The sequence below is a fragment of the Mustela lutreola genome, chromosome 9, assembly GCF_030435805.1.
Source record: "Mustela lutreola isolate mMusLut2 chromosome 9, mMusLut2.pri, whole genome shotgun sequence".
In the NCBI taxonomy this organism is placed as follows: Eukaryota; Metazoa; Chordata; class Mammalia; order Carnivora; family Mustelidae; genus Mustela; species Mustela lutreola.
In genome coordinates this window covers 18,254,575-18,281,494 of record NC_081298.1, presented here as the reverse complement: position 1 = coordinate 18,281,494, position 26,920 = coordinate 18,254,575, and the positions used below count along the sequence as shown (strand labels likewise).

General features: G+C 44.0%; 1 protein-coding gene across 3 annotated transcripts in view; it reads right to left on the bottom strand.

Annotated features, from left to right (window-relative positions):
• The window catches only part of ZHX3 (zinc fingers and homeoboxes 3), a 103,268-nt gene that overhangs the window by 33,695 nt on the left and 42,653 nt on the right, over nucleotides 1-26,920 (bottom strand). The gene's annotated exons all lie outside the window — the stretch shown is intronic.

Sequence of the window (26,920 nt, the reverse complement as noted above, 5' to 3'; positions counted from 1 at the left end):
TGAGAAAGTTCACACATGTTCAAGTGCACACAAGTGGGGTGCAGGGAGCAGAGGAGAGGGGGAAGCAGAGCAGGCTCCCCGCTGAGCGCAAAGCCGCAGGGCTTGATCTCACGACCCTGATATCATGACCTGAGCCAAAAAAGAGCTGGATGTTTAACCAAATGAGCCACCCAGGCCCCTGTTTTTTATTTTTAAAAGATTTTTTGAGAGAGAAGCTTTAGTTGCACAGCGAGATTCAGCAGATTTTTCCAAATCACTCCTACTCTCACGCACGTATAACCTTTGCCATTAACAACATGCCCCACCAAAGTGGTGTATCTCTTACAACGGATGAACCTGCACAGACCCATTGCCACCCAGAGTCCAGAGTTCACGTTATAATTCATCCCCGGCACCGGATAGTCTACGGGTTTGGACACATGTATAGTGGCATGTATCTACCATTACAGCATCACACAGAATCGCTTTATTGTCCTAAAAACCCCCGGTGCCCCACCTTCTACCTTTCCCTCCCCCTAACTGCTGACAACCACTGACCCTGTTATTGTCTCCGCAGTTTTGCCTTCTTCAGAATATCATATGGTTGGACTCACATAATAATGGCCTTTTTGGAATAGCTTTCACTTAGTAACATGCATTTAAGGTTCCTTCGTGTCTTTTCAAGGCTTGATAGCTCATTTCTTATTTTTATTTATTTTTTAATTTTTTAAAAAAGATTTTATTTATTTATTTGTCAGAGAGAGAGAGCGTGCACAAGCAGGGGGAGCTGCAGGCAGAGGGAAGCAGTCTCCCTGCTGAGCAAGGAGCCCTATACAGGACTCAATCCCAGGACCCTGGGATCATGACCTGAACCAAAGGCAAATGCTTAGCCGACTGAGCCACCTCGGCGTCCCTTACTTTTATTTTTAAAATGTTGCTCCTAGAATTTTAAAATGACATATGCAGCTCAGATTGTATGTCTGTTGGATACTTGCGGGCTTGGTATGGGCAGTTTTTCGGTTTGGTGTCTGCCTACCTCTTCAGCCACTCAAGTTCATGCCTGGGTACCCCTAGGTTCACTGCAACCTGACACTCCAGCCTCCTTGCCTTCACATATACTAGAGGCCCCTCCCTTGAGACTTCTCTAACTCCCTTATTCCTGAAGACTAATACATGCTCAGACCCATTTCAAATAGGACATCTTTAGTGAAGCTTTTCTAAATTTTCTAAATTTCTACTGCACTTACGTGTACGTTTTACTTTATATACTCTCTCTCTCTCTTTTTAGCATGTGTCTGATATTTCCTCTAGAAAAAATCTTTGAGCTATCCTTGAACTTAGGGAAGGGGTTTTGTTCATCTTTGGGTCTTCAATCTGTAGCACAAGGCCCGACACTCTGTGGGCATTCATAGATGTTGAGTGAATAAATGAATGAAAGACGCACAACAAAATGCAGACTGTCCTCCAACAAGAGATCACATATCCACTGAATAATCAAACAGCTCAGAAATTATCTTAAATGCAATAAACTAGGCTAAGGGGACAAAAAGCTAGAATTAGTCACAAGCTGTGTTTTAAGTTAAATCAGCACCTTAATAATATTTATAAAGTGTGTCACAATTAAGAGGTAGTAAACCAGCCACCTAAGGGTTAGCAGATCCTGAATGGCTTGGAAATGTGGGGACTAGCTACAGAAACTGGATGGTTAAAACCACCACATTCTGTATCCATTAGCTGACAGCCCAGATCCCACCAGAACAGAGGCACTGAAACTGAACCTTTGATGTCGTTTCCACAGAAAGCCACCAAAATGATTAAAGGGCTGGAAAATGAGATTTATGGGGAATGGCTACGGGAACAGAGACAATGCTGCCTAGACAAGAGAAAAGGCCGGAGGGTGACTTAAAAACCATCTTCAATCATTGTTATTACACAGATGATGGTGACCAGATGGTCTCCATTTCCACCAAAAAAAACCCCACAAAAAACAAAAAACCAAACCAAAACAAAAAAACCACCCAACACTGAAAATGGACCTTAAGCTGCAGCATAAGAAAAGTCTAATTTTAAAGAAAGAACTTAGCAGCTAAGAACTAGCAGTATACAGCAAAGCTGACCCAGAATGTCTGTGGTATGGCTACTTCCAACCAAATGCCTTTAATTATCCTAAGAAAGTGGCAAATGGGTGGGGTATGTTTAGGTCTCCAACAATCTTTGGTTGAGGGTAAATCCTCAGCTGGTTCATCTTCAAACATACAACCTTAGAATTGAAACACAGCACCCTCTGGTGTTAATAACTGTCTTTCTGTCAAGGGAAATTCTTGACATATAACAGTACTTCCCAAAATACAAAGTCCAAACCAGGAAAGAGCCAAGAAAAGCTGACACTAGGTGAGAGCTCGTGTACGTTTCATTGCTACCTCCCTTTTTCTCCTGTGCCTACTGTGGAACTGTCCCACTGGGAACCAAGAAGGCTCTGATACAAACAGCCTCAGCTTCTGTGAACATTAATCACGGTTATCTCCCAATCAACTTTTGAACTAATTCAGAATTTGATACATCAGCTGGCACATAAGCATTTCATTATGAGGCACGGCAATGCTTTCTACCAGATCATGTGAACCTTGCCCTGCACTCAAGAGGACATGAAATGAAGAAGTTAGGAAACACTCTTCCCGTCTGTGCCCCTGAGCTGTCATGGTGTCCAGGGCCCTGCCCTGCCAATCTCTCTCCGTCTCATGAATGCCAACAGACCACTTTTTACGTCCTCCTATGCTATATGCTCCCAGACTTTCTGCATATCCCTTCCTTGATTTTTAAGTATAAAACATATTATACCAGCTCAAAAAGTCTGGAAATCACTCAAGAACATTTTGAGGTCCTCTCCATAGTTTCAGTCCCCTTGGTGCTGGGTAGGAACTTCATTTACATGACACGCACACTTTATTCATGTGATTCATTTCTGCGAAGCAGCCGGTATATCCTAGATGAAGAAAGCACAGGCCTTGTGCCCAAGATTCACAGCCCAGTGGGGGAGACAGAGACACACAGGTATAAGTAAATACAGGTGTAAAGCAAACCCTCAAAGCTGTAAGTGCTAAGGGAGGTCAGGAGAAAGGCAGTGGAAACACCAGAGAACTATCTGAGTGTTCCTCAGGACATGAGAGTAGAACTTAGACCTGTGGGAGCAGGTCTTAAAGGGTGAGAAGACATCTCCCAGGCAAGTCACCACCGGGAGGACAGAGCCATGTAACATGCTCTCCCTCCTACTGCAAAGGTCTCCTAGAGGAGAAATGCTGGAGTGACAAATGTGCCTGAACAAACTGACCCCTACGCATTATACAAAGCCCACACCTAAGCAGCAGCCAACAAACAAAAATGATGCGGACTGGGCACTGGCCTGATGGGAGATGCAAGCGGGCCAGGGTGGAGAGGCCTGGGAGGTGAGGGGCCTGCCTGGCTGGGAAGCCCCTGCCCCACAAGCCAGCGGCCTTGCCAGAGCCCGTCTCCCTTGCATCTCCCTTGCGGTACTGGCGACGCTGTGCTGTAACTGCGGAACTGGCTCCCTACCCCATGAGCCTGGGGGCTGAGGCAAGGCCGTATCTTTTTTTTTTAAGATGTTATTTATTTATTTGACGGAGAGAGCACAAGCAGAGGGAGAGGCAGGCAGAGGGAGCAGGAGGCTCCCCGCTGAGCAAGGAGCCCATTGCAGGACTCGATCCCAGGACTCTGGGACCACAACCTGAGCTGAAGAGAGATGCTCAACCAACTGAGCCACCCAGGTGCCCCGCAAGGGCCGTATCTTATCAATGTGCTTCCATCACTCAGCACAGAAGGAGCTGAAGCCAAACTCGATGAGTAAAGTCATTTGTCCATACGCAGGATTAGGAGGTAAAGAGCAGAGCTCTGGTCCTATGATCCCAAATACCTTCCCCTATCACTCACTTGTTCCGTTCTTCCTCATAAGCTACCGTCCTCACCTGGCTCATGCTTTCTGTCATTCCGCACTCACAGAGCAACCCCTACCTCCCAGCTAACAGTGACCTATGTCAAACCGAAAAACAACCAAGCCAAAGAAGTACCAGAGAACTGGCTTCTCAAGCTCTCAAAAGAATGGGCCAGTACTGTGTCACGAGGGAAGAGAGAAACCCAAACCGATTACAGTGTAAAAATAGGTCAGTGCTTGAATACAGCCCTTCAGGTTACTGGCAGCCCCTTTTGGTTCTGACTCCAGTGTCACAAGAAAGTGGCAGCACAGTCTTAGAATAAGAGCTCCACAGCCAGCTGGCGGTCTCAGCCTGGCCTTCTAGAAGTAGCACACAGGGCCAGGCCAATACCGGAGTTCAGCAAAACTACGTCACTGCTGACATGAAAAACCAGAGTTGGTAAGTTTTGTTGAAGGTTGTCCTTATGTTCCGTCTCTCTCCCTTGCATTCAGCTGTACTTTAATAGGAAAGAAATGAATAGCGTTCAGCTAGCTCACTTCCACCCATGCTGGGCCAAGAGCAGCCTCTTTTCCATGAGAGAGTTGTAGTTAGGAATATAACAATGTTCTACTTGCAACAAATTCTCTGTGTGTACCTGTGTGCGCATGGCTGGGAAGGGTGTCAAAATTTTGGTTCCATGTCAAAAAACCAATGTATATTGCTCAAAAAGAAAAAAAAAAAAGCTAAGAATTACTGGTCAAGAATCCGTGGCAAAATAAAGAAGGTAAAGAAAAGCACATCTGAGCAACAGCAAAAGGGCTATTTCATAATAGCAGTGACTGACAGTTACCAAATGCGAGGTTCTGGAGTGCTCTTCTGGTACGGTGATTCTATAGAGGATCCAGAATGATTCACTGATATTTTCTTCTATAAAAACAGCCCTGGCTCATATAGTGTCCAGTGTATATTTGTCTTTTCAAAAAACTGCAAGATCTGAGGTAAGGGCTTTGCACAGGACCACTCAGCCTCAGCAATGATATGTACACAGTGGGCATCTATTAAACACACTGGTTACAGGACTTAACCTGCAGTGTATTGCTTTACTAGCAAAAAAGGGCGGGGGACATAATTATAAGCATTCCCATCCAAGACCCAATTTGTTGCCTGAGACTGAACTTCAGCTCAGTTCCCTTGATACTCAAGCACTCCAGTACCCGGCATTTATTTGCCTGTGTGTAGAGCAGACAGGTGCAGGGCCTGGAAAGCTGAGCTGAAACTTAGTGTAGACATCTAAATTGGATTAATTAGAATTTATATCTCAACTATTTCTAAGAAAGGTTGAGATAGCAAGACTCGATAGAAAGAGATAAAGGGTGATAGAGGATTCAGAGAAGGAGCTAGAGAAAGGAGGGAGGAGGAAGAAGGGAAGCACTTAAGCAATACCTTCTCCACCCACAAATATTTTTGCAGAAATTTACATGATGCTTAATCTCTGTCCAGTGTGAAAACACAATAGAAACCTATACATCCAGTTGTTTTCCTAACTTTGTATTTCATTATTCAAAATCTTCAGATAAACTTGGAAAATATTAATATATATGCAAGACATTTTCTTAATTTGCAGAAACACATAAACAATTCATGCTTTCCCAAAATGGAGCACTCTAACCCCTGCTCCCCTTGCTCCAAGGTAGTGTATTGGTCCACAGATTAGAATCACTAATATATACAAAATTCAAGGAAATTTATCTACCAAGTGCCATTTGGATTAAGGTACAAGTCATGAAATCCACCAACTCAAACAGCTTATATCATGAAGGGGTTTTAATGGTTTTAATGTACTGGAAAGTCTAGAGGTTGGGTTTGGTTCCATTGTTCTCCAATGAAAACAAGGGCCTGTTTTCTTTCTCTCCACTGTGTTAGCTGCGTCCTAGGAGTAGCTTCCCTAATGAGGGCAAGATGGCTATGGCTGTCCCAGGCCTCATGTCCCACACCATCCAGAAGGACACAGAGAGGACTGGCTTTGGGAAGTCCTCTCCAAACACTGGGGAGCCTTTTTACCAAATCCTCAGCAAACATTCTGATGGCCTGAACTCGGTCACCTGCCCAGCACTGAGCCTTGGCACTGACTGCCACTGGGTTAATCGCTATAGCAACATACAAGGGGCTACCTGACTGGGTTTACGTGGCCAAAACCTACTCCCGAAGCTAACGGCAGGACTGATCGCTCTCTACTGGAAGACAAAAACAAATACTGTCTCTTTGTCACAGAAGGGAGTGGGGAGGGGGGCGGACGAGGACAATTACAATGTTCTCCACATCTCATCTGTCACTGTATCTGACCTGGAGATCCCTAGTATCAAGGGCAACACAGAAATGCATTTTGAGCACTTTGTTATTTAACAAAGATGGACATTCACTCTTACACAGAGACAAAGTCTCTTGGAGGTAAACTCAAGGAGAAACATGTCTCAGAATTCTTCATAAGGGGGAACAGGTAATGGTGAGGAGGCAGGCTACATTTGGAAAGATAACACAAAACACACTCAAACGGCCATTTTTTACATTGATCCTATAAAAGGCAGAGGGCATACCAGTAAATCCTCACCAGGCAAAGGGCTGAGAGGAAATGGTCTAGATGATTTCCATACAAACGATCTAACTTACTGCAAAGACTAGGGACCGACTTACCTTAGACTCCTCCTCATGTATCAGATTTTTAAAAAATGAGCCAAAAACATTTTAAAACAGGACTGCTAGAGCTTTTTTTTTTTTTTTTTAAAGTTATTGTCATTATCAGATGTTCCTCTTGAGCGTGTATTTGTATACAGGTGCATGTTCCTGTCACTTTTTTAAAATAAAAAATATTTGAGTGCCATGAGATGTTCAGTTCAGTTCCATGCTAAGAAATATGGTAGAGATGGGAGAATTCAAATCTACAATGTCTCTGCCCTCAGGGAGAACCACCACCATCACTACCACCAATGGCCAAATAAAATACTGTCAGGTACTGTGCCAACTGCTTTACATTTATTTCCTCTTTGAACTTAATCCTCACAACAGCCCTATGAGCTGAGTATCATCAATCAATTTACCAAGTTGAGAAATCAAAGATAGATATCTAAGTAACTTCGCTAAGGTCACACAAGCAACACGCAACAGCTGGGATTCCAATCTAGGTCTTCCGGATTCCAAAGCTATGCTCTTACCCACGGCACCTCTGGTTGGCAAGAACACAGACACCAATATCCCGTAAGAGTGAACAGTACAGGACAGTATATTAAAGTGAAGAGCTAAGTTCTGGGATGTAGAGTTAAGCGCCCCAGGATTCGGAGGAAACCAAAGCAAGCATGTTGTGCAAGGATAAGCCATCATAAGCTACTCTGAGCTGCGTGAGCCCTGCTGATGTCGCTCAGCTGATCACATACCATCCATCCCCCAGCCTCTGACTCGTGACCCACTCAGGTAATATTTCTAGATCATTTAACCACTGATAAATGGCCTATGGAATTTCTGCAGGCCTTACGACATTTCACAGCCATTGTTGAGGACGGAATCAGTTCTTTCTTTGACATGCACTGGCTTCTTTCTCTGTTCTAGAGATCAGGCCATACATAAAAAAAGTAAGTTTGAAATCCTCTGGGCAACTACTAGATGGTATTTCTACTGTTTGGGTATCTAGATGGTTTTTACAACCCTAGCCCTAGATTATGAAAACTGCCTTTGCACGTGGGATCAATTGTCACTAATCTCTTAGCACTGTGGGAAAAGGTAAAAGTAATACAATGTCTGAACAAAATGTGCTGCTACTTCCTCTGTGCTGGTCTCCATGTACCAGAAAGCCGTGGGAGTGAATGGATGATGAGCCTCCTTATAGGCAGCTGACCTGCTTACCTCAGGTCTGAGTGATCTCCTAACCTTCAGGGTATGGTTCTAGGATCCCAGTGTTCCAAGAGAGAGAAATAACTCCTTATCAAATAGTAGGAAGTCAGAAGCCAGTGACTCAGTGGAAATATGTAAAAATTTCAACACTTCGGTACTTCTATAATGAAAAGGCTGGGCTACTGGCCCAGAGACAGTAGGGCTTCTCATTCTCATCGGTGTAATGGCTAGGTACCACTTAGAATTAAGGTTGGTGCTATCAGGGCAATGGAAAACAATTCTGTTTTCAGGGTCATATCAGGGACCCTGGATTCATTTTTCAGTTTCAACCCACATTTGACTGACTACTGTGTACCAGTAGTTCTGTCCTCACAGCCTCAGAAAACCTTAGGAAATGAGCGTTACCTTGATCTTGCCTGTGTGGAAGCTGAAGCTAAGGAAAGTTATGTCCACTGTCACAGAGCTGGAATGTTATAGTTGGGTATAAGACTGAATCTCCTAGTGCCAAGTCCAGTGTTCATTCCAGTGTTGTGTCACGGACTCTTCTAGGGCAAAAGATTTGGGGCCTTGAAATATTATCATTTTATAAACTGGAGTTTGGATGTTCACTGTCATTATGACCAAGCTCTTACTGCCCTTGAAAGAGAAAAGAGTAAGCAACACTGCGGGGGCCTTTCAGAAAAGAGTGGTCAGGTGCCACAATGAATGGACTTAGGCAGTCTGGAAATGTCTAGGCAAGGACCAACACTGACTGGGGCGGGGATGAAGAAAAACTTCAGAGAGGTAAGGCCACCTACCGGGAAGAGGGGCTCTTGAGGTTAACAGCTGACACCAGGCACAGACACAGAGGCAGACAAGCACAAGGACTCGTATGGTGGGACACCTGGGTGGCTCAGTCAGTTAAGCATCTGCCTTGGGCTCAGGTCAGGATTCCAGGGGTCCTGGGATGGAGCCCCGCATCAGGCTCTCTGCTCTGCTCGGAGCCTGCTTCTCCCTCTCGCTCTGCCCCTCCCTCTGCTCATGCTCTCCTGGGTATGTATTCTCTCTCTCTTTCTCTCTCTCTCTCTCTCTCTCTTAAATAAATAAATAAATAAATCTATCTTTAAAAAAAAAAAGAAAAGAAACTCGCTGGGAGATTCCTTAGATCAGGGTTTCTCACCTTGGTATTGATATCTTAGAGCAGGTCATTGTTTTAGGGGGCTGTCCTGTGTATTGTAGGATAGTTAGCAATGTCTCTGACCTTTACCCACTAGCTGCCTACAGCACCTCCCACCTGCCCCCTCACTGTGACAATCAAAAAGGTCTGCAGACATTGCCAGCTGTGCCCTGCGGAGAACCTCTGCCTTCCATGAAGGTGGGCAGCCACGAGGGCCTGGCTGCACGTGGGGGCTGGAGAGTAGGAAGGGGAGCAGATGTCCCCAGTGTCCTCTCATTAACTCCCCCAGGTACGGACTCGGACAACTTTCAGACAAATGGAGCCAAATGTGATCCCATGATGGGGTCCCTTTGAAGAATGCCTAGCGGGACCCTGGCTAGGAGTAGAGTGTCTGCAGGAGGAGAGAAAGGATTCTAGATGGAGGCACCTTGGTAAGGGCAAATCCTCACTCTTCTCTCCTTTCAGTAGCCTCACTCTTCTCTCCTTTCAGGAGCAAGAGGCGCAGACCCACGGAAGAGGACGTGAGAGCACCTGGATGAGGAGAAATGCTGGTGTGTGATGTGGCTACGACCGCAACGTCAGCTACGCCTTCACCGGCCACCTGCCACCCCCCCACACAATCTCCCCCTTGAGCTGCTGCCGCTCAGACAAGGCAAAAGCAACTGGGATACCCACTCCTGGGAAACAGGGAGAGAAAGAGGAGAAGGCAGCAGTGCAGATGGGAGGATCTGGAGGAGAGAGGGGGAGAGAGAGGGGGAGAAAGACAGGAAAAGAGAGACAGACTGAGTTCACGAGGGGGCAGTGAAGTCGTCGAACTGGCCTGGGGGTCTGCGGAAAGGAAAGAGCCAGAGGAAGGAATGTGCACAAAAGGCCCGCAGAGCGCCAGTTCTGGGTCAGGCGCGTCCCATGGGTTATCACATTCGATTTTCCCGGCGTCGTGGGACACCTGCGAACAGTGTGGGTGTTCTCTTTTCATGGCGGAGGAAAGTGAGATGCAGGGATGCAACCGATGTGTCTTTGTTCGTCTTTGTTCATAGACCGTGGGCCTTGCCGTCTGACCAGAGGCCCGAGCCACGGTGGGCAGCTTCCTCGGCGTTGTGCATGCTCCTGTCTGCTCCAGGGTCCACAGCCTCTTGCTCCGCGTGAGCAGGGGCCGCCCGTCTGTCTGCTGCACTAGGCTAGACCGTCAGGGGCTGTGTTTTGGGTTCTGTGTCTCCAGCACTTCCTTACGTGCCAGGGACAGGTCCTAGACGTGTGGAGGAAGCAGCGAGACCTAACCTGAGGAGACAAAGGACGAGCCACGGCCCAGCGGTGTGAATTTACAGCCCGACGGCCCAGCACAACCGCTTGCGTAAGCGTCTCTCCCGCTAGGCTCTGCTCGGCAGCCGCTGGAGGAAAGGAGGCTGCTTTTCCTGTGCTATATATAAGCCGTTTTGGCAGGGGAGCACGCTACACTTCTACAGCTCCGTCACATTAGATATTAATTTTTTCTTTAAAAAGCCAGCAATTTTCTTTTGCTAGTGATGCCACAAATGCATGATACAGACTTAGTGTCACATTCAGATACTTTTCCCCACATTTTGAGCATTTTTCTACCTCGACAGCAGTCTTTATTTCTGGTTCCACTTTGAGAAGCAAAAAAAAGGGTGACATGAGATGCTGAAGAGACAGCTTGCGACACTCCGTAATTATCGTCTCTCATGTTGGGCTGAGGCTCCAGCCCCAAATGGGACAGTGTTTCCCTCTGGTAACTAACTAGGGGCTGATCCATTAACCAAGAACACTGTTCTGACACGGACTAGGCTAGGTTTGTTTTTTGGTTCTTTCCCCTCTGCCTCCTGGGTCTTAACCCTTGGATCCAGGCCTCATGATTGCAGAATCAGTATTGCACAGCCAGAATCATTCGTTCTCCCTGGGACTTGACTGAGGATGGTTTTTACTTGGTAAACCTGTCCTGCAGCTAGTGTGTGGTTCCCTGAAAAAATGTTTTCTGAAACCTTTAAAAGCATACATTTACTAAAAATTACCATATTGGCTTTATGTTAGTCCTAAAAATTTCTCTAATTACTGAAAGCCATAGTTTATTATTCTAATATGAGATGTTATATATACACACTCAGTTGAACATTATAAAATTACATTTCTTTTAGGATATTCAGTTATTCATACTTTTTGCCAATTTGGCTGGGCCTTTCCCCATATTCTTCCCACCAATTCTTCCAAAATGGTGAGATTTTAAGGAATAAAATCATGTATCTGATATTTTCATGGGAGGACAGGTTAAGAAGAAAAAGAAAAGTGAGCTTTCAAAATATGAACTGTATCATTACTACTAAAGTCTAAGTCTGAGTAGAGCTATCATTTCTAGGTATAGCTCTTACAGAGAGGATGTAAGCACTCTGAGACTTGGCTAACACTGGGGGCTCAGTTAGAGCAAAGCTGGCAGGACATTATGTCAGAGTCAGATGAACCGGAGCTCCAACCCAGACTCGGCAACTTCCTAGAGCAGGTCACTTGGGTCTTAGTGAAGTATTTAAACTCTTGAACCTCAGTTTTCTCTTTTATAAAATGGAAGTATCAGTGTATACAGGGCAAAGTTCACTAGGGAAACGAGACAAGGTAGTATATGTGAAGGTGTCCTTACCAGGCATGTAGAAAGTTCAGCAGAAGTCTCGGGATTCCTGCTTTCTTCTGTGCTCCCCGCACTTCCCAGTCCCCAACGTGCCTCCTCCACCTGGTTTCTAAGCACCGTCCCTCTCCTCTAGCACATGGACTGTTGCGGTGACACACATGACCTGTGCATACACACCTCATCCCACATGGGCTGCTGCATCACAACCACACTGGTCTTTCATTTCTTTTCTTTCTTTCAATTTTACTGTTTGTCAGAGAAAGAGCACACAAGCAGGGGGGGTGGTAGGCAGCGGGAGAAGCAGGCACCCTGCCGAGCAAGGAGCCCAGTGTGGGACTCCATCCCAGAACCTTGGGATCATGACCTGAGCTGCAGACAGACACTTCACTGACTGAGCCACCCAGGTGCCCTCACAGTTGCATTTCCGAAACACAGTTCTCATCACCTGTGATGCCCCACAGGCCAGAGTCCACCCACTCAGCCTGGGGTCCTGGTCCTTTCTCAGTCTGGTCCAACCCACTCTTCCTGAGCTCATGCTTCCTTGCATACCCCCAGTGTCCCATTCCAACTCTGCCAGGACCGCCCCCGCTTCAAGCCCTGACACGGCCCCCACGGCCTATAGTATAAACCTCCAAGGTGTATCCCGTGGCATTTGAGACACACACTATCTGGTCCCTGTCCCTCTCCAGTTCCACGGTCCACCACTTCTTTCCCTCCTCATACTTTGTACCCAAGCAATCCTACTCACAGTACATGGACACCCACACTGTCTTGTCACTGTTCAACCTCACACGCACTCTCTCGTTGCCCACCGCACCCTTCTCCTCTTGTCTACGTGGCAAACTTCTAGACAACCTACAAATGGCACTCAAATGAGGCGAAGTCTGTCAGGTAATGACTTCGTGTCTTGTACAGTTTGGTTACTGCAGCTGCCACGCTGTCTCTGTTTTTCACATTTTCGTGTAACTCGCTAGCTCACTATAAAATGTCTTCCTTGGGCAATGGAGTTGGGACGCAGACTGACAGAGCAGTCACTCAGGAAATGTTTGTGTGGTTAGAAGCAGCTTTCAGCCTAGACCTAGTGGGAAGATCAACTCAAGTGCAGGGCTTACGTGCTCCAAAGGCAGTCTGCGACTCAGAGAGCAGCCATCCAACATTCCCACTGAAAATGTTCGAATGCTGGTGACTGCCAGAGCTCAGAAAAAGAAGCTCCCCCCCCCCGCCAAAGTTACAACTCTAACATGCCCATTACATTTACCTAGATGTCGTGCAACTCAGAACTACATTTTTCTCCCCAAAGCCTCATTCCTTTACAAAATTCCCTGCTCTGTGGAATGATCGTGGGCAATCGCTTTTGCAGTTTTTGGCGATGCCAGTTTCTGGCTATGTTTTTCTGCTCACTGAACTGGCTCATTTCTTCAGGAGAACAAACTGTTCTGCACCGAACCAGGAATTGGCTGGGTTCTAACAAAAAGATTTTTCCCCCCTGACAGTGTTTTTGCAAAAGACCCAAGTCAATTTATAGCCAAGTAACAAAAGGTCAGAAAGGTTAGTCAAGCAATGGGCGTAATTCCTGTGTGTCACAGCCAATAAAGGAAATGGGTGGGAATAAATAGTATGCAATTTTAACCTGAAATTATTTGTGCAAAACTATTATGGTAAACTATACAAAGGGACCCGTGGCTTGTAATATTAAAGGACTTCCCACTCTGATTTTTTTTAAAGCACATTTTGCTGTGAAGAACTGAGATGACCTCAAATTCCACATTCACAAGTGGGAAATGTCAAAAAAAATTCTCTCACTAATTTATGAAAAAACTTGGCCATTGTTTTGAAGCTCTGAAACAGAAATTTTCACACAAAAATTAAGTATCTCATAGTTAGATCACAATTAGATACAACTGCATGGCTGAATTTAATACAAAATCTTTGCCAAAAGAGAGATAAAAATCAACAAAAATGATAGGCTAAGGCTCCACAAAGGCAATAGTTTATCTGTTTTAATCATGCTAGAAGTGTGACAAACTATTGCATTATTCAGTGAGCATAAGAACAACAACAATAAGAAATGTCTGCTTTTAAAGCAGACAAAAAGAACTGACATCACCAGCCAAGCAAGCGGAAGACAGATGAGTAACAGCCTGTGCTGGGCAGCCAACCAGGCCCAGGCCTGTGGGTCTGTGTGGTAAGGAAGCCTTTCAGATTTCCAGGCTGTTGGAAGCCACCCCCCTCTGTCATGATGTCTGCAGAATTCACTCTTTAAAACCACTGAACAATCCAAAAACAAATGGTTAAATAGAACACCATCACAGTTAAGACAAGACGAAGTAAATGGTTTCTCCCCCAAACTCCTTGCTAAGTATAACTAAAAACCCTGGAAATAACATGAGGGGCAACCAAAGGAGAAGTCTGAAAGGTGGGAAAAGGAAGGCCAACAGTGACCCCAGGACTGGAGGATCAAGACAGCAACAAATCACCTTATGACTGCCTCCCTCCCCCAGTCCAACCGAAGAAGGTGGCCAAGACCCACTGTTTCCCAAGCCCCAACCTAGGAACAGAAGGCAATCCAGGTCAGCTCATCCTTTCCCATTAGAGAATGGGAGTCCTGCTGGTAGCACCAACAAAGATAAATCAGGAGCCCACTGACAGTCAAACAGTCTGGGGAATCACCCTCCCAGCAGGGCCCCAGGAGTTACTGTTCAACCCAGCAGGATAGAGACTCCCTACCCCCACCTAGAGGCACCAGACAGCATGGCCTGGGGAAACTCCCTCCATCAGCACCAGCAGGGACCAGTGAGATAAACCAAGCAAACCAAAATAGTAAAAAAAAAAAAAAAAAAAAGGCTCTAAAAAGAAACTGTCAGTGGGACCAAAACCCACAAAAGTAGATCCCAACCTGTGTGCTAATAAACCTTAATAGCATGACTGGCGAACTAAAAGATTAAATCATATATATATATATATTAAGAGAACTGAAAATCACCCATTATACCAAGAATCATGTAAATCATAACTTGAATGAGAAAAGATAACCAACCGACACCAATACCAAGATGAATCTGATGTTGGAATTAGCTTACAGAGGACTTTAAAGCAGCCATCATAAAAATGCTTCAATAAGCAAACATAAATTCTCCTGAGACAAATTAAAAAATAGAAAACCTCATCAAAGAAACAGAAGTTATTAAGAATCAAATGAAAATGACAGAACAGCCCAGAAGAGGAAATTCTTCTACTTTAAATTGTCAAGTTGGTATCAATTTAACACCCCCATTTCCCTGTCTTTTTCAAAGTCTTTTCCTAACTTTATCCAGAAGCCCTTTGATAACCTTCCTACCGTAATAGGCCCAATTTTTTCTCTGGTATTTTAAGTAAGAAACCCTCAAAGTAATCTTCAATTCTTCTTTACCCTTTACTTCTACATTCAATCTATTATCATAAAGGAGATTCAACACAGAATGCAGACGGTAGCAGGGATAATGATAAATTATAATTTGTACTATTTAAAACTTTTTAAAAATTTATTTATTTGACAGAGAGAGATCACAAGTAGGCAGAGAGGTAGGCAGAGAGAGAAAGGAAGGGAAGCAGGCTCCCCGCTGAGCAGAGAACCCGACGAGGGGCTCGATCCCAGGACCCTGGGATCATGACCTGAGCCAAAGGCAGAGGCTTAACCCACTGAGCCACCCAGGCGCCCCCTATAATCCTAGAATTTAAAAACCTCTTTATGCATACTTTATTATTTTAATTTCCTTTCAACAGTGCTTAAAAGGTGTTTGCATGTATACTTCAACATTTCACTTATATAACTTTGAATTAGTATTTGGTGACTTTAATCAGAAAACATCATTTCCATTCTCTGGACCACTCCTCTGAGGCTCTGATGTTGAAGATGCTTTGGGAAGGCTTTATGGGTTTGCTCAGTGCATGTGGCAATCAGAAATATGTTTACCAAGGCATCATGAGCTCGGAGAGGTGCAGCTTGGCCACCTGGCAGTGTCCAGAGGGAGCCGGCTCTTCCCTGCCGCATAGACACTTCTCCCTTCCTGAATTTAATTGCTCAGATCAGATTCCAAGTTGAACCTCAAAGCAATGAACCAGCTAGAGTAATGCTAACTAACTCAATTCCACAGCACTGTTAGTAATGTCTTGCCTGGCGCTCCTTCCAGAGGCTCTGGGCTTTCTTATTAAGTAGAGACTTGTCCTCATTATCTGAGCTGGTAAAATACTAATGATTATGAATTTTTAGTTATTCTATTTAAAAAGTACAGTAGATAAGTGATAAATAGCATTTCTCATTTACCAGAGAAATCAAGGATAAGCTATTGGTTGACAATTAATTTGTAAGGCTCACCTCCACTAACCTGCTAGAGTACATAAATGGTCATTTTTTTTTTCAAAGTACCTTTTGCAGAACAAAGTCTACATTCATCAGCAGAGCTTTCCATCATCTGATCCTGATCCCTTTCCAGCCACAAATTTTCCAGCCCACCGCTACATAACTTCTGTTATGCCCTAGTAGGCTATGTGTACCTCGTACTTTTGCATCACCAAGCTTTCTCTGCCCTTTTCTGCCTTCAGGTCCCAGATCGTCCAGTTCCTGCCCCCCTTACCATGAAGCCACCTTTGATCTTCCTATGGCATTATTTTGAGAGAGATACTAGATGCCCCCACTTTTTTTTTTTTAACAAATGAGGAAACTGGGGCACAAAATCTTAAGAATTTTACCCAAAGCAACAAAGTGGTTGAGTTGGGATTCAGGATGCAAGCAAGTATCTTATACATGAAAGAGTCTTGATCAGAGATTTCAACTTCGACTTTAACAAATTTCATTCGTTAGTTGTGCTACAAAGGAGCAAAGGTATGATTTGTTAAAAGAGTTTTAGGGAATGAGGGAGGTGGGTGGGTTGGTTCAGACTCAGGGGTGCAGTCTCCTGGTCTGTGAGCTCCATGCGGGCAGGGACCATGACTCTCTCGATCATCACGATATTCTCAGGGCCTAACTCAGTGCCTGGTACACAATGGCATGCTCACAAAATACTTGTTGACTGAAAATGGTCTAGTCTCCAACTTACTAAGTTCAGAAATACAATGTTTTTTATTTTGTTTTGTTCAGTTTTTAGTTCACTGAGATTATGAAATTCTTAATCAGGTAGGCCAGAACTGGTTTAATATCAACCAACCTCAATGGAGACACACTAGATCTTCCCACTCATTTTTCGAGGGGGCACAGCTTTCCGGAGCCTTTCTGTTCTGTCACTTACGTGGAGTTGTCCCTTCACTACATCGGGGCATCTGGGAAGCAGAATCCCTAAATCAGGCTATTCCTAATCAGGTAAAAATGTAGAGCTTCTAAAGAAGGTTTTCAACCCACATAGGTAGCAAGCCCAGCTTTGCAACAACCAAAATGTCTGTGCCAGGCCAGCAGGGCATCTTCCATCCTGTGGATGGACCCATCTGGACTCTGACAGTCCAAATCCTCCTCGACTCCATGCAGACTCCCAGTCTGCTACCGTTTGCAACATTCTTCTTTTGAACACGTTATAAACCTCTAGCTTTTATGACTTTTCTATTTTCAAGCTATTTACAAGCTTTAAAGCTTGGCTGCTTCCTCGTGACCCAAGAGAGACTTTCATCTACATATGCTTCCAGAGGACCCCTTGGGTTTGGTCACCTCTGCCTGGGTGGACACCAATTTTCAAGCCCATTTTGGTCTTAGCAACAAGCAGTGAGGCAATATCCTCAGAGAATGCCAGGGTAATAATTGATAGCTTTGGACCCATTAATCTGTGTAAGTCTGGTTTGGATTTTTGTTTCTCCTTAAATGCAGTATCTTGTACTAATTTTCTGCCCACTTGGTCTCATAAAAATTTCAGAAAAATCTCTGATCAGCATAGCTTTAGAAATGTCTGGGAAATTCAACACATCACAAAATGACCCCAAGGCAACATTGTGGCAAGCCACCATTCTCATGTTCCCAGAAAGAGGGACTGAACTCCAAGCTTGCTTCCTATTCTTAACCCAGTTTCTATTCAGGACCAAATTGGTTCTCTAACCTGCGATGGCTTTTTACTGAAAAGAAAATGAGATAGGGAGGACACAGAAAAATTTGGTGACGGATCGTGTCAAAGTTTTCTTTTTTTAGTTTCAGCTAATTTTAGACTTATAGAAAAGTTGCAAGAATAGTTGTTTCCATATGCCCCTCACCCAGCTTCTCCTGATATTAACATCTTACATCAGCCTAGTGCACTGAACGGAACCAGGACACTAACAATGGAACGATACTATAAACCAAAAATCTCTTTCAAATTGAACAAGTTTTTTCCTACTAATGTCCTTTTTTTGCCCCAGGATCCTATCCAGAATGCCTACTGTATGTGGTCATTTCTTAGCCTACTGCAGCCTGTGACAGAACCTTGATCTTTCCTTGTCATTTGTGTCCTTGACACTTCTTAAGAATATTTACCAGTTATTTTAGGGGCGACTGGGTGGCTCAGTCAGTTAGGCATCTGACTTTGGCTCAGGTCATGATCTCAGGGTCCTGGGATCCCTCCCACATCTGACTCTGAGCTTAATGGGGAGTCTGCTTCTCCCTCTCCTTCGGCTCCTCCCCCAGCTTGTGTGTGCTCTCTCCCCCCGCCAAATGAATAAAATCTTTAAAAAAGAGAGAATATTTATCAGTTATTTTGTTGAATGTCTCTTGATTTGGGTTTGCCTGATGTTTTCTCCTGATTACAGTGAAAAGTTAAGTATTTTTTAAAAGTTTTTATTTTATTCACAGACCTGTACCCCTGGGGATAAAAATATATGTTTATAAAAAATAAAAAATTTAAAAAAAAAAAAGTTTTTATTTTAATTCCCATTAGTTAACACAATGCCGTATTAGTCTCAGGTGTACAAGATGTAATTTGACACTTCCACACACCACCCTGTGCTCATCACGACAAGTGTACTGCTTGATTCCCCTCCCCTATTTCACCCATCCCTCCCCCCAGGTTCCCAGGTTATACATTTCTGACAATAACACCACAGAAAATCATATCATAGGGTTCATGATATCAATATGTCTTATTACTGGTGATTGTTGACCTTGATCATTTGGTTAAGGTGGTTTCTCTGCTACAAAGTTATTACCTTTTCTTTCCTTTATAGTTAATAAACATTTTGAGAGTTTATTTGAGAAGAGGCAAATTCTGCCTTAAGGGACTATCTCCCTCACTTTCCCTAAAAACTCTAAGAAATTAGTTGATACGATTTTACTTTATTATTTCTGCCATACAAACACTTAGCTATTACTCTTCTGTTTGTTCAAGGAGTTAAAATTTTCTTCTGCTTATAAAAATAGCATACTGGCAGGGTGCCTGGGTGGCTCAGTGGGTTGAGCCTCTGCCTTTGGCTCAGGTTGTGATCTCAGGGTCCTGGGATTGAGCCCTCCATCGGGCTCTCTGCTCAGTGGGGAGCCTGCTTCCCCCTTTCTCTCTGCCTGCCTCTCTGCCTACTTGTGATCTCTGTCTGTCAAATAAATTTTTTTTAAAAAATCTAAAAAAAAAATAGCATAATGTCATTGTAAACAAATAATCATCATGGACAGCTCACAACCGTACTTTTAGAGATTAGTATTTGCTATAGACTAAAGGTTTGTGTCCACCACAAAATTCATGCTGAAACTCTAACTCCACATATAAGAGTATCAGGAGGCAGGGCCTTGGGAGATGATTAGGTCAAGATGGTGGAGCTCTCCTGAATAGGATTAGTGCCCGCACAGAGGGGACCTCTGAGAGCTTTCTCTCCTCCCCACCATATGAGGATACAACAAGAAAAAGGCCATCTGCAACCCAAGAGGGCTCTCACCAGAACTTGACCATGCTGATACCTGATCTCAACTTCTGCCCACGAGAATTATGAGGAATAAATTCCTGTTGTTTATAAGCCACCAAGTCTGTGGTATTTTGTTATAGCAGCCTGAACTAAGACAGCATTACAGTCTGAGATATTTATATACACACATATATGTGTGTATACACACACACACACACACACACACATATATCAAAGTGAAATTTTTCCATTTTAATACCACTGAAGTCAGATACCATGGACTAAAATCCCAACCCCACCAGGGACTTCAGGCAAGTCACTTGCTCTCATGCGCTGGCTGGCCAGCATCTGTTATTTGCAGATGGGGTAAGCAAAATTAAATAACAATTTTTTTGGAAGAACTCTTCAGTAAGATAGAAATAAAAATTTTATAGCCTGTATTTAAGTGAGAGCAATCCAACACTGCCATGGGGAGTGTGAGGTCACACAGTGGACATCTGCAACTCCAGATGCCACATCTGGACCAAGGTTAAAGTTGTTTATTGCTGAATTCCTTAAAAACTTGGGGAGACGCTACCTAGCTCCCAGAATTTACCTCTTTCTAGTTTTTCAAGTAAGGCTCCAATAGTGTATAAATTTATCACTTATTTGTGTGGTCCAAATGACAATCAGGAAAAGGTCATTTGTCCTGTCTTCCCCAAGGACAACAGCAGCAGCAGGAATGAGAGCAGCTAACCAGCAGAGAGCACACAGCCTGCTGCCGACACTGTTCATCTGAGCACTTCAGACACTCTAGCTCATTTACTCCTCCTCACAACCCTTGGCAGAAGGTATTACTATTGCCTCCAGTTATGGGGGAAGAAACCAAGGCACAAAAAGGCTAAGTAACTCCCAAGGGCAAGCTGGCTAGTAGCTGGTAGAGCCTAGTTCCGGAGCCCATGCTCTTCGCACTAGGTGCTCCTGTCGTCAAAGAGTACAAGAACAAATTATCACCCAGAAGGCAGGCACAGGCCATGAATTAGAGTTCGGGACAAAGCTGAATTGAACAAAAGATTCAAATGACAGGAGGAAGCCACTCCAGACTGGAGAGACCTCAGAGAAGAAACAAGGAGGAATTCCCAGGATCTCACATAATTAGTGATCAAAGAGGGCCACTAAGACACAGCCTGGAAATATCTGAGAGCAATGTTCTGAAGGAAAGAGGAAAAAAGAACTCTAAGAAGACAAGCTGAACAAGCAGATTATATGACAGAGAATCTAGCAGAGTCTTGATTTTTTTTTTTTTTTTTTTTTTTAGCAGAAGCCCAGAAACAAGGCGATGTAAGATGTAACACCTCAAAGGGGGGGAAAAATAGATGAGCAAATCAAAATATTTCAAGCTTTCACCTGTAGACAAACAAAATGACGCCACCCTGCAGACCAGGAGTCCTGTCAATCCTGTGCCACTGAGCCATCTCCAAAAACTATAGTCAACAGCCACCTGCATCTCCTCAGCCCCTCCTGACTCCAGTGTGAGCTGACTTAGGAACTCTGTGGGAACTGGGCCGGCTCACATTGCTACCAGTTCTCTAATTGAGAAAACCAGTGGCTTGGCTTCTTCTTATCCTGCTGGACCTCTGGGTGGCCATTGCTGGCCACTGCCTTTGTGGAAAATCATCTCTTCCGCATGGCTCTTTTCTACTTCTCCTCGACCTCTTCCTCTAGCATAAATTTGGCATTCTGGTCTGTCTGCAATCCCATTTACTAGCTTAGTAATGATGCCATGGAGTCTTAGTTTTCTGGCCAAGTAGAGTAGCAATAATTTCCTTATACGAGCTATAGAGAATAGATAAAGTAAGTCACCTGAAAAAGCTCTTGCCACCCTGTGTGGGACGTGTAGTACAGTGCTTAGTACGTCTCAGTTTCCTGCACCTAAAGAACCGGTCTTTGCCCAGAGACCATGTTAAGCCCTTTTACTTTTCGTTTACATGTTCTACCTGTGGGTTTATGTCTATTCTCATGACTTCATGACTCTGACATCCTTGGAGCAAGCATGTCCTAACACTTTATCTCCAGCCCTCACAGCCTATCCCTGACTTTCTTACCCATTTTTTCAACTACCCTTAGATATGTTTCCCTAGATCTCTTCATGGGTTCTTGAATTCAACAAATCCCAAAACAGACTCTTTTTTGTCTCTTTCCAAATGAGTTTCTGCAATCCCCTCGGCACCTTTTGCCCCACCCCATAAGTTGGTCAATATTTTCACCATCTGCTATCACCTTCCCTAAAACAAACCAAAAAACCCCTCTCAGTCAGCCTCTCATTTCCAGTCTCACCTGAGCGAAACACTAGCATTTTTAGACACTGCTTCAAAACACGTCATGTTCTCTTCTCCATCACCTCTGCTACCACCTTGCTCGAGTTCCCGCCACTGCTTACCTGGACGGCTGCCAGAGCAGCTTCACTGACTTCCTGCTGTCCGTGCTCCACATCACAGCCTGTTATCTTCCTGAACACATACCTGAGCATGGCACTCCCCTGCTTTAAAGCCTCTGGGACACAGCCCACAGGACCCATATGGAAACCTGTTGGTCAAACATTTGAGGTGCTTCACAATGTGGCCCGACATTCCTTTTATCAGTCTCATCTCCAGCCAGGCTTTGATGAACTTGGGCAACAAATGTGGGCACCTTCAGGCCTTAGCCCTTTTGCTTTATCCTCTACCTCACGAAGATCTCCTGGTACAGTAGCAGCACCTCCCAGCATGCCTTTGCTGATTCACCAAACATGACTCCCTCCATTCATGTCTCCCTCCCTCCCTCCCTCTGTGTCTCCAGGACACCTGACACATCACACCTTTTGCCATTGTTAGTCTGCGTGCGTGCTACCTCCTCAACCAGAGTGGGGACCCTGATGGCAGGGTCAGAACCACCTTTATCTTCGTAGCTCCTGCACCTACCTCAGCATCCACCCAGCTCAGAGTGACGCCTCGGTGGTCATTAACTAAATGAATGCAGGAAGAGCAAAAATACTTCTGAGTACCAGGCTGAAGTCCAGAAGAATGAGTACACCTCACAGAACAAATGCAAAGTGTGCAAGAAAAAAACAAGGGGGTAGATAAGGAATAGGGAGAGGGGATGCCAAAACAGGGAGAAACTGAGTTTCCTTATATGGAAGGAAAGGAAAGTTCCTGCTTTTGCTTTGATCATAGTAAATAAATATAGAAACAAATGTTATTCCTGGCACTAAGAAAACTCGAAAGATTGTTCACCTTTAAAATTTGTTCAAAAGTTGAAAGGAAAGAAAAGCATTTCCCCAAAACTGAAGATGTAACAGAAAAGAGACAACTAAAAAGTATAAAAATCAAGAAACAAGTTACATACAGAAAATAGAACAAATGCAACAGCGACCATGAATTAAAGAGGATGAATTTAGCTGTAAGTCATAGAGTCTTCAAGATCGGTTGAACAGAAGACAAAATCCAACAATATTTTGCTTGGGAGAGATAAGCTCTGAAATGACAATGAAGAAGTTAGAAATTGTTACAAAATCACCACATAAAGAATCTATGGATAATGAAAAGAACAGAAGACAAACATTGCTTTGAGTTTTGTCAAGAAACAAAAGTTAAAAACTAAGCACAACTAGTAACATTGAGAAACAACCCAGAAAACCAAGAGAAACTTTTTTTTTTAAAGAAAGGAGTTAGTTATTTTTTTTCTTTTCTTTTTTTTTTTTTGAATTTTTAAAAAATTTTTTATTTTTTATTTTTTATAAACATATATTTTTATCCCCAGGGGTACAGGTCTGTGAATCACCAGGTTTACACACTTCACAGCACTCACCAAAGCACATACCCTCCCCAGTGTCCATAACCCCACCCCCCTTCTCCCAACTCCCTCCCCCCAGCAACCCTCAGTTTGTTTTGTGAGATTAAGAGTCACTTATGGTTTGTCTAGGAGTTAGTTATTTTGAAAGCAAAAACCGAATACTTTGGAAGGAACCTCAAGAAACAGATAGGAGTTGCTGCTTTAGGAGAGGTAAGTGCCTGCCTGTGGAACAGGAGTAGGAAACTGATTTTTCACTGCCTCTTCCTCTTTAAAAGTTTTATGTTTCTATTACAAGTTTCTGTGAAGAGACTAAAAGTGATACTATGGTAAATTTAATTTTTTTAAAAAAAGAAATGCATGAAGTTGGAACAACTGAAAATAAAGAAAGGCAATAAAATTGTAGGGGAGGTAGCTTGTGTTTATTAAATTTGGATGGGCACCTGGGTGGCTCAGTCAGTTAAGCATCTGACCCTTGATATCAGGGTCATGGGTTCAAGCCCCATGTTGGGCTCCACATAGTGCATAGTGCCAACTTAAAAAAAAAAAAAACACTTAGATAAATGGATTTTCTATTTAAAATGTAAAATTCTAGGGGTTCCATTTGCAACAATATGGACAGATCAAGGGGGTATGATGCTAAGTGAAATAGGTTAGAGAAAGGTCAATACCATATGATTTCACCCATATCTGCTATTTAAGAAACAAAACAAATAGACAAAGAAAAAGAGAGACAAAACAGACTCTTAACTATAAAGAACAGATGGTTACCAGAGGGGAGGCGGGGAGGAGCATGGGAGAAATGGGTGAGGGGCATTAAGAGCACTTATCATGATCGTCAATGAGTAACGTACGGAAATGCTGAATCACTGTAGCGCACACCTGAAACTAATATAACACTGCAAGTTAATTATACTGGAATTAAAAAAAAATTATTTAAAAAATAAAAAACAAATAAAATTCTGATGCTGTGCCTCACCCTAGACAAACTGTCTCAGAATCCCTGGGGGTGTGACCAGGCATTAGTATTTTATAAAGCTTCTGAGATGATTCTAGTGTGCAGCCAAGTAGAGTGACCACCGACTCATGCGTATATGTCTAGTTATCTAAATATCTAAAAAATACAATGCAGAAAGTGTAACCGTTTGAGATATTCGCGAATGGGAAGACAAAGACTGTGTAAGGGAACAGGAGTTCAAAAGAAGAAACCTGCAAGGGGGTATAATTAGCTATTGTGCAAATGTCTCCAATACACTGCAATTTAGGCAAAGAAGCGGGCAGTTGCCTAAGTTTTATTGGAAGGGGACATGACCCCTGGCCACAATGAAATGATGGCAGCAAGAGGTATTAGTCTCTGCTCAAGGGCTATGGAGGACAGGAAGCATGTATGGGGATTCAAGAGAGGCTGAGGCGGAACAGCGTTACCTGCATAACTGTATGAGGTTAGATGTGAGATAAATTCCTAGAAATGATGGGGCGCCTGGATGGCTCAGTGGGTTAAGCCGCTGCCTTCGGCTTGGGTCATGATCCCAGGGTCCTGGAATCGAGTCCCGCATTGGGCTTTCTGCTCAGCAGGGAGCCTGCTTCCCTCTCTCTCTCTCTGCCTGCCTCTCTGTCTACTTGTTATCTCTCTGTCAAATAAATAAAATCTTAAAAAAATAAAATTCCTAGAAATGCAATTGCTGAGTCAAATGTATGTGCCTTTAAAAGTGAAAGGCCAATTTTAAAAGATCTTAAAGGTGAACTAGAAAAAGCATGATGTGTAGAATAAAGAAAACTTCGTACTTGATAGGTAGGAGGAGTGGGACCGATGAGCTCAGCTGGAGCGAGACAAGAAGGCTCAGTGTTACCAGGTAGTAAGGGCAGAGACTAACAGAGAATTCTGGTGATTCCAATTTGGCTTTGCCCTTCCTATCAACTTTGTCCCCTCAGCAGAAACCTAAAGGTGAAAGAGGGCAGGAGCCACGCAGCTATCTGAGAGGAAAAGATTTTTTTTTAAAGATTTTATTTATTTATTTGGCAGAGAGAAAAAGAGAGGGAGAGAGTGCGCAAGCATGAGCAGGGGGAGCAGGTGAAGGAGAAGCAGACCCCGGGCTGCACAGAGAGCCCATGCAGGACTCAATCCCAGGACCCTGAGATCATGACCAGATATTTAACTGAATGAGCCACCCAGGTGCCCCAGAAAAGATTTTCTTAAAGATTTTATTTATTTGTTTTAGAGAGAGAGCAAGTGCAAAGAGCAGGGAGAGGCAGAAGGAGAGGGAGAGAGAGAATGTCAGGCAGACTCCACACGGAGCCCAATGCGGGGCCTGATCCCACAGCCCCGAGATCATGAGCTGAGCTGAAATCAAAAGTCAGACACTTAACTGACTGAGGTACCCAGGTGTCCCCGAGAAGAGAAAATTTGGGGCAGGAGCATTTCTGGACTGACTGGGAGAGCAAGGCCACCAGTATGATGAGAACAGCTGGCGTGAAGGTGAGCACCAGAAAATGTGCATAAAGTTCACTTGTGAATAAGCTTGTTTTTTTTTTTTTTTTTTTTTTTTTTTTTTTAAAGATTTTATTTATTTATTTGACAGAGAGAAATTACAAGTAAGCAGAGAGGCAGGCAGAGAGAGGAGGAAGCAGGCTCCCTGCTGAGCAGAGAGCCCGATGCGGGACTCGATCCCAGGACCCTGAGATCATGACCTGAGCCGAAGGCAGCGGCTTAACCCACTGAGCCACCCAGGCGCCCCGTGAATAAGCTTGTTTTACGCCACTTCTAGTTTAGAGGACTCAGATACAAGGCCACTCAATGATTTTTATTCAGTCTACAACTCAAAGTTAGAGAATGAGCATGCTGGAAGGTGTATATATCTAACAGTAGCCCTGAGTAAATTCACCATAAGGTAGAAAGTTCCAGAAGCTATAACAGTAGAAACATATCCGCGGACTGCGTGGCCCAAGACTTGTGGAGGAGTGGTTGCTGCCACGGAGTTGTCTAAGTCAGGATGACGTGCACAGAACTTCCAGCAAGATGCACGATCAACGGCTCTGACTCCATTTCTTCCCCTTCTCTTTCCAAAAATTTCTAGCTAGCACATTGAAGAAAAGCTCTTAACTTTATATGAAAAATAATGCAATAGATTTCCTTTACTTAAAAAGCTTTAACGATAGCAGCAACAACCACAAAACCCCAAAGTCTGAGCACAAGCTGAGTGTCTTTTTTTTTTTTTTTTTTTTAATTTATTTGACAGACAGAGATCACAAGTAGGCAGAGAGGCAGGCAGAGAGAGAGAGGAGGAAGCAGGCTTCCCGCCGAGCAGAGAGTCCGATGCGGGGCTCAATCCCAGGACCCTGAGATTATGACCTGAGCTGAAGGCAGAGGCCTTAACCCACTGAGCGATCCAGGTGCCCCACAAGCTGAGTGTCTTAATAACAAAATGTATTTTCTGAACTCAGTGTACTGAGTTCACAACTCAAATAAATCAATGACCCCAAAAAACCTTAAGTAGGGCACATGTACTTCAGCGAGTGAAGGCCAGGTCTACTTACACTGGTTATTTGCCTGTCTGCTTTGTCTTTAGTTATTACATTAGCATTGAAACATGCTTCCTATTCCAGAGGGCAGCCTGAGTGTGTGGCTTGGATAACTGGTATTCAAAGTAGTGTTCTAGTTTTTCAAGTCAGTCATTTAATGAAATGGAAGTCTAAGTCTCGCACCAAGACTAAAAGCTGGCC